We start from the raw sequence: 11,633 nt of genomic DNA, 5'->3' as shown, positions 1-11,633 counted from the left end.
GTTTTTTTTTTTTTTTTTTTTTGGTACCGGGGATTGAACTCGGGCCTTTGCACTTGCAAGGCAGGCCACCGAACCACTGAGCTAAATCCCCGGCCCACCCTGAAGAGTTTTTATGGGGGAAATAAAGCACCTCTGGTTCCCAGTGCCACTCATCATCACTAAAGGAATTGAAATGAACATTGCAGTTATTAAGATTCTTTGGTAGCAATAATAGAATCTCACTTCAAGAAAGCCCAAGTATACAAGAAGATGTATTAGAGGAACACTGAAGAATGTCCTCATCTTACAGGGTAGGACAAGTTGTAGAAGCTACCAGGTGTCTGGGATCAGGCTCTTAGTCTGCAGTTCTCAGTATCACTTCTCTTTTTTTTTTTTTTTTTTTGTACTGGATTTTGAACTCGGGCCCTTGCGCTTGCAAGGCAGGTGGCAGGTTTTTTTTGGTTTTTTGAGATAGGGTCTCACTATATAATTGACACTGCTCTGGAATTCACTGTGTAGCCCATGCTGGCCTCAAACGCACAGCGATCCTCCTACCTCAGCCTACCTAGTTCAGGGATTACGGGCATGCACCACCACGCCCGGCAATATCACTTGTCTTTCTAGCACTTGTGTTCCCTTATCCCTACTGCTCTCTGCTTTATTTTCCTCTTTCAAAAGATGCCGTCTTCTGCAGTACAGCTGTCACTGTGTGGACAGGCAAATGGCCAGAGGACCCACCAAGTCCTCAATTCTGTCTATTCTTAGTTCAAATAACTTCCCAGATGAGTGGTCAGACTCTCAATTTCAGGGTTCTCTAAGAGAGTCAAGGTTAGGCCCACTTGGGACCTGTGTCCATCCCTGGTCCTGTAAGATCTGTAGGGTCAAGGTCAAGGGCAGGCTGTGCAGGCATGGCTGGGTGGTGGCAACATCTGGTGGTATGAAGTTAAACACATATTCAGTGAAAGAAACTCCATGTAAACTCTTCTGTGTTTAAGCCTTTTAACAAAGAGAAAAGTTATTAATGTTTAATACAATGTTCCTCTGTCAATATGTATGTATTTTCTATACAGCATATCTTTCTATTGGAGTACACTGTTGTCTAACCTAATGCAAGTCTGGACCTATTAATTTGTCAGCATTTATTGACTTGATTATTTTAGATTAATTCATTTATAATGTTTATAAGTGATTATGGGAATCCTGTACAATTTTTAGCTCTATCTCAATGGTCATTGTTCTTTAATTATATACAGAACTCAAAGATAACAATTACTCATTGTTAGCATTTTTTTCTGAATTAGAGAGGTGTTGGTTTTTTTCATTCTGAATTAAACTAGAGAGGTGTTGGTTTTTTGCAGAGTAATTTAAAGGCATTAGTTATACTTACACTGTCCTCAGTGGGTAAGAGTTGTTTTGCTTTCTAAATTGACTAATTTTAAGCAGGCTTTAGTGAAATAAACAATATTTTCACTATGAAATCATCAGCAGACTAGTAGAGGAACTGTACCATCATCTGTTTATGATAGTGTGCCATGTGGTGTCTATAAATCAAAACAGGAGTAAACTGTAAATGTTTGCACACTGAAAATAGCTTCTTTGTGTCCTTGGAGGGGAGCACTAGCAATGGTTGCACACTCAGCAACAGCCAAGCTGTGTCTCTGATTTGATGGCTCGCTTAGTTCAGTGTCTTCACCTATCACAAGCCCTATTCAGGCATTGTGCTTTCTGTCAAATATGAGTCAAAGGCTGATCACACTACCATGATTAGTTTCTTTCCCATGTGTATTCCGGAGACCCATTCTGACCTCCCCTTTGCCACCACAGATCCAGTATACCTTATTTCATGAAATATCATTCCAATGACTCCCATCTGCAGTGACAAGCTCTTTCCAAACAGTCCCTGGCAGAGACTCCTGGCATATGACAGCTTTGTTCCATGTAATCTTTGCCTCCCAAAATTAAATGAGGGCCTCGCCTAAGTATGTGTTTCACATAATGTCAGCATGAAGTAGGTGCTTAGCATTTTCTTTTTTGTTTTGTTATGTGCTACTGGTAATTGAGCCCAGAAAGCACCCAGGGTTTTTATATTTTTCATTTTGAGTCAGAGTCTCTAAGTTACCCATGCCGGCCTAGAACTTGTGATTCTCCTGCCTCAGACTCCTGAATAGTGTGATTACAGGACTGTACCATCTTGTCTGCCTCATGTGGTTTTTTTTTATGTTTATATCTGTTTTCACTAACTAGTCATGGCATTCATTAAGCAGGCACTTATGGTAGGTACTAGGAATTGCAGTAGTTGCTTCTGTATTGGCCAAGTAGCTTTCCTGAGGCTCTAGAGCTTTTTCTTAATTCATTTTTAAAGTGATACATAGAAGCACAAAAGTTGTCCATATAAGCGCTAGTGCTTTTATAAATAAGTATATATAATTTGTAAAGATTTACTTTCTTAAATTTCTCTCTCAGTCATTCCTAATTCCACAGCATTTCTTTCGATGTCCTCTAGCCTTTTCATTTATGTCATATACAGTCATAAATTCAGCAAATGTTTATTGAGCCTCTGTTATGTACAGACTACTACACTAGCGGTGAATAAATAAGCTACTCAGATCAAATTGTAAGTTATGGGCCGGGGATTTAGCTCAGTGGTGCTCTGCCTGTCTTACAAGTTCAAGATGCTGAGTTTGATCTCTGGTACAAAAAAAAAAAAAAAAAATCAAGTTATGTAGTTATTTCAGTATCTAGTTATACACCTAAAAATAATCACTTGTGATTACTGTAATAAACAGTTGATGTGGGTATACACTTGAGGGAGCAGGGAAATTTCCTGAAGAGATAACATGTGAATAGAATGAGTTTTTACAGGTAATGCTAGATGGAAGCCAGTGGACTGGGACCAGGGTGAAGTATTCAAAGCCAAAAGTTAGAAGCGTACATATATGGGTTATAAGTAAAGAAAATATCCACATTCCTAAGAAATTTTAACTTTTAACATGTGAATGCATCATTTCAGAATTTATAAAGAACATTGAAAAGAGGAAAAAGGAAATATCCAAATAGTTTTACTAAGTGGCTGAACCATTTTTGCCTTCTTTAAATTACACTGGTGTTCTCATGGGTTGGCTATACTGAAAGTGCAGGAGGTCACACTTTTTTCGCATTTTCACCATTGTTTGCCTTTTTGATCATAGCTAGTCTAAGAAGTATGAAGTGATTATTTACTCTTTTAAGGAAAATTTCAAATTAAACATCCTATAAATCTATTCTATTTATAACAGCTCAGATTGTTGCTGAATGCCTAAGCTACTTTGTCTTACAAAGTCTGGCCATAATTTAGACTCACACTAATGACATGTTCACATTTCCTAACTCTAACAGTTTTTATCCTATCTTTAATTATGATGTCTTTAGTAAGTTTTATATAGTGTATTCATCTGGTAATACTGTCCCTGCTCCTTCTACCATACTTTCCCCAAAAGGGCCTGATTATTTCTTCTGTATACACAAATTGTCTCTTCAGGAGAAGCATGGTTCAGTTAAGCCCTCCCTTTGTAGGCTGTAATTGGGTAAATTATTTCATATATCCCTAGCGTTAACATAAATCAGCCAGTCACTTGGGTTGCTTTATGAGGACGTCATTATCTCTTCCATGGACCAGAAAAGGCTGAAAGTTCTAAAAATACCTGCAGGTACCCTCTGGTTGAAGTTTCTGATGTGAGGGGAGGACAGGCACATGTCCACAAAGGGCTTCCATTGCTCTGATTCTGTTTAATATGACAAATTCTAAACTACTTGTTTTAAGGACTTTTGTGTATGTGCTTTATTTTTCAAACTCTGTCTTTGGTCTCTCTTTGGTACATTTTCTTGCTTTATAAGAAGCAGGTCCTGGGTTCAATACCCAGCATCATTGAGGAATTGGAACAGGCAGAAAAGCACATCTAGTTAGTATTTGTTATTTATGACACTTATAAGCAAAATCCTTTTCCTATTAAAAATGTGTAAAATGCTGTTCTTGAAGATAGTTGATTTTTAATACAGCAAAATTCACATTTGTTTGAGGCCATAGTACAACTTGTAGGAAATTGTACTCTGGCTGTTTTGTCTTTGTGGGGTGTGTGTGTGTGTGTGTGTGTGCAATATGTAATATGTTCATTTTTGGAACTTGGTACATGCATACAACCTATCTTGATCATTTTCAATCCCTTTACCCCCTCCCAAATATCCTCCCTTGCTCTGATGTACTTTCCTATCTCTCACCAAAAGTCGGGTTTTTTTGTTTTCTAGCATCTCCCCTTTATTTTACTCTTATTTATATTTTAGGTTTGTAAGATAAGAGAAACCATATGATATTTTACTTTCTGTGTCTGACTTATGTCATTTAGCATTATGGTTTCAATTCCATCCATTTCCCTGTAAGTGACATGATTTTATTCTTCTTTATGGCTAAATGATATTCCATTGTGTATGACTCCAAATATTGGGCAAAGGAACTGAATAGGCACTTCTCAAAAGAAGTACAAATGGCTAATAAATATATGAAAAATGTTCATCATTATTAGCCAGTGCAGATCAAAAGCACTCTGGGTTTCTATCTTAGCCAGTCAGAATCAAGAACATAAAAAGAAACAAATGCTGGTGAGGATATGGGGGAAAAAAGAGACATCTTACATTGTTAATGGAGATATAAACTAGTACAACCCCTATGAAAATCAGCATGGAGATTCGTCAGTAAATTAAAAATTCCATTTGATCTTCTATATCTTTCCTGGGCATATTTCTGAAAGAGTTTAAGACAGACTGTAGTGATACATGCATACCCATGCATATAGCAGTACAGTTCATAAGAGCTAAGCTCTGGAAATAGCCTAGATGTCTGTTAACAGACAATACATAATACTGTAAGATAATATTGTAAACAAAATAAAGAAAATGTGGTATTTATATACATCGGCTGCTTGTCCTTAAGAAAAAAGCTAACAGCTTGGCAGTCTTGGCCCACACCGTTTCCATTTCTGCTGTTGGCCGGTGCTGCATAATCAGAGTTAGTTGTTGTAAGCCCCTGGGCCTCGAGCGGCCAAGTCCCCCTCCATTCCTTAAACACACTGTCTGTGCATTTCCAAATAAAGCTAGGACTGTATAATCCTTTCCCATTTCTTTTGTTAGCCTTGGCTTCTGGAATCAAATATGTTTCTTTAACTTTACTGAGACCTAAAAGCTAGCTGAATTACTTTTTGCAATTTTTTTTTCATTTTTAATTGACACAAGCTAAATTATTAATAAAACAGATTTTGAAAGACAGGTAGAAGCTTATAAACATTGAATGTCTACAACTAAAATCTTTATTTAACACAGATCTCTAAGCAGCAGCTCTTGGGCCACTTACTAAAAATATGATACAACTAATTCAAGTTTTGCTAAACCACGTATATTAAAATAGAGAAATACAAAGCACATGAAGTTTTATACAAATGAGCCAAGAGGTAGTCGACATTAAATGGTTCATATTTTCAGATAATTTTAAACCTTTCTACACACTGAAATGCCAAAGAATGGGAAGGCACTTAAGTCATTATTCAGAGCACACAGAAAAATAATCAAAATTCATTGTGTATAAGGTGCAAGGACAGAAGGATCTGAAACATACTTACTGAAAGACAAGTATTAAAAGATGGATTCCAGAAAAAACACAGTCTCTGCTTCCTAGCACAGTAACTGCAGACACAGAAAGGTTTGCAGATTTCTAATCTCAATCCAGGAGGTCATTGGAAGCAAAGTAGATTATATGTTCTTTGTACCAAGTCTGTGTACACAATATGTTGTTCATTTGTGGTCATTATCTGTAGTACAGATTCAACAGAGCAAGAAAAGACCCATAAGCTGAAGATAGTCACCAGGATTGCTACAGCTTCCAGATGAGAAGGAAATAAGGCAAGCAAAGAAGGCAGGGGTGGTCATCACACAGTGCAACTTTTTAATTATAAATTGTTTATTTACTTATTGTCTATCTTTTCTACCAAGTTGTATCTTTTATGAGATAAAGGATACTAATTTTTTAAGTCCTTGTTTAAATATACACATACAGACAAGGAAATGCATCACAAATATACAGTTTGATAATTTTTTTTTAAAAGGGAATTTGTAGAGCTGGGCGTGGTGGCGCACACCTGTAATCCCAGCAGTCGGGAGGCTGAGGCAGGAGGATCACTGTGAGTTCGAGACCAGCGTGGGCTTCATAGTGAGTTCCAGGTCATTCTCAACTACATAGTGAGACCCTGTCTCAAAAAAATAAAACAAAATAAAAGGGAATTTGTATAACTAACACCCAGATCAGAAAACAGAATGTGGAACAAGCAGGCCCATGCCAGATGGTTGCCCACACCTGACATGAGCAAGTAGACCCACATCACAGGGATGGCACACCCTCACACAAGGGTGCAACCATCCACCAGCTCCAAGTTAGCTCTACATTTTGCTTCCCTGTGGCATGGGATAGCAGAGGCAAGGAATAACAAACCAACCTGATCCTGGATAAAAACAGCTGAGGAAAGGAGCAACCAGACCCATGACTATTGACATTAAGTCCAACAGTTCGCTTGACATTCTTTTGTGTGGGGGGGGTACCAGGGATTCAACAACTCACTTGAACCCCTGCCCACAGCCTACATCAACAGAGACCCGAGGACTGATCACATTTTCCATTCAGTACTGAGAGCAAGAACACACCTTTGCTTGCACAGTAACCACAGTCTGAGGTAAACAGACAATGGGACCTCTGGTACAGGGAAGACACATCAAAACCCATAGGCCCTACAGCTGGATGGAGAAAATTGAGACTGGCTGGATCCCAAGAGTGCAAATCTGGAAAGAAACCATATTCAAAGCATAGGAATTTTTTTTACTCAGTCTTTTTTAAATTTTTCTGTTTTTAGGGGCCGGGGATTTAGCTCAGTGGTTCTGCTGCCTCATAAGCACAAGGACCCAAGTTCAATTCCTGGTACTAAAAAAAAAAAGAAAGAAAAAAAAAAGAGTAGCTGATAAATTTTTCTATTTTTTATTTTTTTCTTCACTGTACTTTTGGGCGATTGAGTCCCCCCTCCCGATTTCCCCTCTTTTTAGTTTCTTTTAACTCCTTTTCTGTTTTCCTCTTTTACTTTTTTCTCTTATCTTTTATTCCCTGAATTTTGCTGTTTGTTTTTTTATCTTTTCCCTGTTCATACTTTCCTGTGACCGCTCTCTAACACTCGTAACTTCCTTTTACTCCTCAGTAGGACCCCCCATCTCACCTTTTTCTCCTTCTATCTCACTGATGATATTTCAAATTTTGCTTTTTTCATTCTCCAGTTCTCCGCTCCCTCTCCCTTTACTAGTGTAACTATTAAGCTTTATGTATCTTTAGATAGCTGATTAGCTTTATGCTATTGGTGTTGAAGTAGTTCTATTGTTAGTAAAGGTAAAGTTGTTCCATTTAGTAGATATTTATGGTAGCTCAATAGTGGGTCAATGTTTGTTTGTCTTAGTGTTCATACTGTAATTATACCTCTTTTCTATAGTTAAGGGTGGTACATTATTGGTCCACAGAGTATGTTAGTACTTTTTGTATTTGATACTATAATTGATGTTATAATTGATTTTATTACTATAGCCAAAGTGATATAGCTGTTGCTATTAACTGGGGTTTTTTGGCATGCCAATATCTAGATTGCCTTTAATTAATTTAAGTCATTAATAGTACCATGGCCCATTCCTGGAAAACTAAGTACTGGGACAAATACTTTACAATATCCCATCCCAACTAAACAAAGATGAATGAATCCTGGGACAGATCCTGGCAATGTCCAACAGTTAACCATACCCAGAGGACACCATGGAAAAGCAGACATTAAAAAGGTCTCCATACTAGAGACAGTTTTCCACTATAATCAACCCAAAAGCCTCAGCACCCACCAAAAGAAAAAAAGAAAAGAAGAGAAACATGAGAAGTTAAGCCTACAAATCCCTGCAAAAAATTCCAACTCACCCAAAGCTGATGCATGGGGCATCAAAGGGGACGAAACCAAAAGCCACCTGTATGCTTTTGGTTGGAAATGATGTAAAGTGAGATAACAAAACAGATCAATAAGGCATTTGAGAAGCTTACAGGAGATTTAAGTAAACAGGTATTGGGCCAAATAACGAAACAATCAGCAAGTCTATAGAAGACGCTAAAAAAAAGCTGGCAGAGGGCTGGGGATTTAGCTCAGTGGTGCCACCACCTGCCTCACCAGCACAGGACCTGAGTTCAATCCCAGGTACCAAAAAAAAAGCTAGCAGAGCTAAACAAAACTATGTAGAATATGATTGACAAGCATAAAAAGGAATTAGATCCATAGAGAAACTCCACATAAAAATTGAAGAGACTAAAAATTTTGTTGAGAGTATGGGCAGCAGAAATAACCAATGTAGGGAAAGAGTGTCAAAACTGTTATCAGTGACCAATTAATGATAGCTACTTTAAAAACAACAAGAGAACATGAAAAATTGATTCAGTGACTCCTAGATGATGCAAAGAAGACTAAAGTTAATTGGAAGAGTGAAAAATTAAGACTGAAAAAATGACATAGAAAACCTGTTTACTGAAATAATAGCAGAAAAGTGTTCAAATATGGAAAAAGAACTTAGACCCCAAATAGCCAGGATCAGAAAAGAACCTTTCCATGACACATCATAATCAAGATCTCAGAAGTACGGCACAAGAATAGTATCTTAAACCAGTTAGAGAAAAGCAGTGAATCACTTGTAAAGGTAATTCCATTAGAATTACAACAGATTTCTCAACACAGACCTTAAAGGCTAAGGGTGAAGTGTTTCAAGCCCTGAAAGAAAACAATTTCCAGCCTAGGTTGATATGTCCTGCAAAACTATCAAAATAGATAGAGAAATAAGATATTTTCATGATGAAAACCACCTAAAGAAATTCATGAGCAGGACCACTAGCTTCCCTTTCTTGCCCACCAGAGGAGGGACGGGGTATGGGGCACAGGGCGCGGAGCAGGGCTCTCGTTGTGCAGAGCAGAGGACACATCCACAGCACTTCTCATGCCCAGCAAGCCCTTCTGGTGAGATCGGAAGGATGTAGCCACTCAGCTGTCATGAAGGGCCTTTGTGCTGAATGTGGCCAGGACTTAACCCAGCTGCAGAGTTAGAATGGAAAGCAGCAGAGGCCACTGTCTGCAGCGACTGTGTCCACAGTCCACAGTGTGCAGAGTTAATGGTGAGTTCTGAGCAAGCTGAAAAATTAGGAAAGGAAGGTCAGCAACACCTACATCAAAACAGAAAACCAGTCCTCGTGGTTGATTTGGACCAGACTCTAATCCACACAACAGAGCAGCACTGTCCACAGATGTCAGACAAAGGCAATTTTCACTTCCAGCGGAGCCAGGGTGAGCCAGTGCTGCACACCCGCCTGCATCCTCACTGCAAGGATTTCTTGGACAAGATTGCCAGACTGTACGAGATGCATGTCTTCACTTTTGGCAGCCGGCTGTATGCACATAAGATTGCAGGCTTTTTAGACCCTAAGAAGAAGCTTTTTTCTCATCGAATATTATCACAGGATAAATGTATTGACCTGTTTTCTAAAACAGGAAACCTTAAAAATCTTTTTCCTGTGAAGACTCAATGGTTTGCATTTTTGATGACCAAGATGTCTGGATGTTTGCCCCCAATCTAATAACTGTGAAGAAATATGTGTACTTCCCAGGCCCAGGTGACCTGAACACACCCCCTGGGTCCCGGGAATCTCAGATGAGAAAGTAAATCATTCTTCTATACTTGTGAAAGACCCTGAGGAAGGCAGACACATTCTTGGGGTGGAGCAGAACAATGGCCTTGGGAAACCACTCAGGAGCTAAATGGTGGTGAGGTTGTGCCGGGGGCTTCTGGCAAGGCAGATGACAGGGACTCCTGGCCCCCTGCTCAGACCCCCTTCTCCATCAGCTCCAGCAGTTGTGAGCTGGCAGATATTCCCGAGTCCCAGGCATCTTGTGAACAGGGTGGTGAGACCTCACCAGTCCCCTCAGGGGGCCTCTGGCACAGATTTGGATTTTACTTGTTCAGTAACCATAAGAGCAGTGAGTCAGAAGGTCAGAAGTCCTTCTCCACCTGTAATGGGGAAAGTGAAAAGAAGAGGCCGGGAAAAGGCTCCAGCCACCCAAGATGGAGCAAGAATACTGCAGCAGGGAGGCACCTCTGACATGAACCGAGGAAAACTCTCAGGAGCTGGGCCCCTCGGAGAGTCTGAGACTGGAGTCCCTGCTCACGACAAAGGGCCAGACCTGGACGTGCAGGAGGAGGGTGAGCAGGATGGCCTGTGTGGGCTGGGCAATGGCTGTGTGGACAAGGAGGCTGAGATGAGTCACAGAACAGCGAGCAGTCAGGGATCACTACAGGCGAGTCCTTGGACCAAAGTGAAGAGGAGGAAGAGGAGGACACAGACGATGATGACCACCTGATACACCTTGAGATCCTTGTGCATGTGCACACTGATTATTACACAAAATATGATAGGTACCTCAACAGGGAGCTCAAGGAAGCTCCAGAGACATGGAAGATAGTTCCTGAACTTAAGAGTAAGGTGCTGGTGGACGTGACTGTGATATCCAGTGGCCTACAGCCAACAAACTTTCCAGCAGAGAAGACTCAGGAGCACTACCTTGGCCCAGCCCGAGGTGCCAAGGTCCTGACCCAGCTGGGGCTAAGCCCTGATGCCCTGACAGGGCCACCCATGTGATTGCAGCACAGGCTGGCAGAGATGGTGCGCCAGGTGCAGGAGTGCAGGCACTTGTATGTGGTCAGCCCTAACTGGCTGTGGAGCTGCCTGGAGTGCTGGGACAGGGTGGAGGAATAACTTCCCCTCACTGATGACACCTGGGCACACAGGGAGAACAGCCCAGCAGCTTTCCTGACAGACAGAATGTGCTCCCAACAGCTTTATTCCACCCAACACCCATCCATCCCAAGGCCCAGCCTGACCCCGAGGTTCAAATCTACGATTCCAACACTGGAGAGCTCATCAGAGTGGATGTGCAGGGTCCTGTGCCAGGGCCTCCCGGTTCCCAGCCTATCCACAGGGAGCCACCTCCTTTAGAGCTGCAGATGTTTGGTGAAGAGCTCCCCAGTGCTTGAGAGGGAGAGGAGCCTGGCCTGCCAGAAAAAAGTGCCAGCCCAGTATATCAGACACAATGCCACTGTATTTTCTTTGTAATGAAGACTTCGAGAGTTGATGACATCCTTGGAGAAGGCAGTGATGACAGCAACAGCAAGAAGCAGCCAGGAGAACAGGATGGTGAGCAGGAAAGGACATCTTGGCCCAGGAAGCCCAGGGCACCAGCGGCCCACCGGGAACAACCTCTTGGGTTGTCCTCCTCCAGGGAGAGGAGTGCTGCAGGCTTCTGCAGTACCAGAGACCACAAGAGGAAGCTGAATGACGAGGATGCTCCCAGTGAGTCCAGCAAGGAGACCAGCAACGAAGACAGGAAGGCAGCAGCTCTGAAGGCCGCGCTGGATGACCTTATGTGACTTTGGGCCCACTTCACATGCCCTGTGCCAGCCCTCAGCCCCCTTTCTCCACAAAGACTTGTATTTTCTAGAGCTCCACATACAGAACCACATTATTTTGC

General features: G+C 41.2%; 1 protein-coding gene and 1 pseudogene across 3 annotated transcripts in view; both read left to right on the top strand.

The window, feature by feature from the left end:
- The window catches only part of Cenpp (centromere protein P), a 232,489-nt gene that overhangs the window by 197,927 nt on the left and 22,929 nt on the right, over window positions 1–11,633 (top strand). The window lies entirely within an intron of this gene.
- Window positions 8,975–11,567, top strand: LOC104852792 (annotated as a pseudogene).

This window comes from Fukomys damarensis, unplaced genomic scaffold (assembly GCF_012274545.1).
Source record: "Fukomys damarensis isolate Sample0158 unplaced genomic scaffold, DMR_v1.0_HiC HiC_scaffold_27, whole genome shotgun sequence".
Taxonomy (NCBI): domain Eukaryota; kingdom Metazoa; phylum Chordata; class Mammalia; order Rodentia; family Bathyergidae; genus Fukomys; species Fukomys damarensis.
The sequence above is the reverse complement of the archived record's forward strand: the minus strand, read 5'-3'. Positions and strand labels throughout refer to the sequence as shown.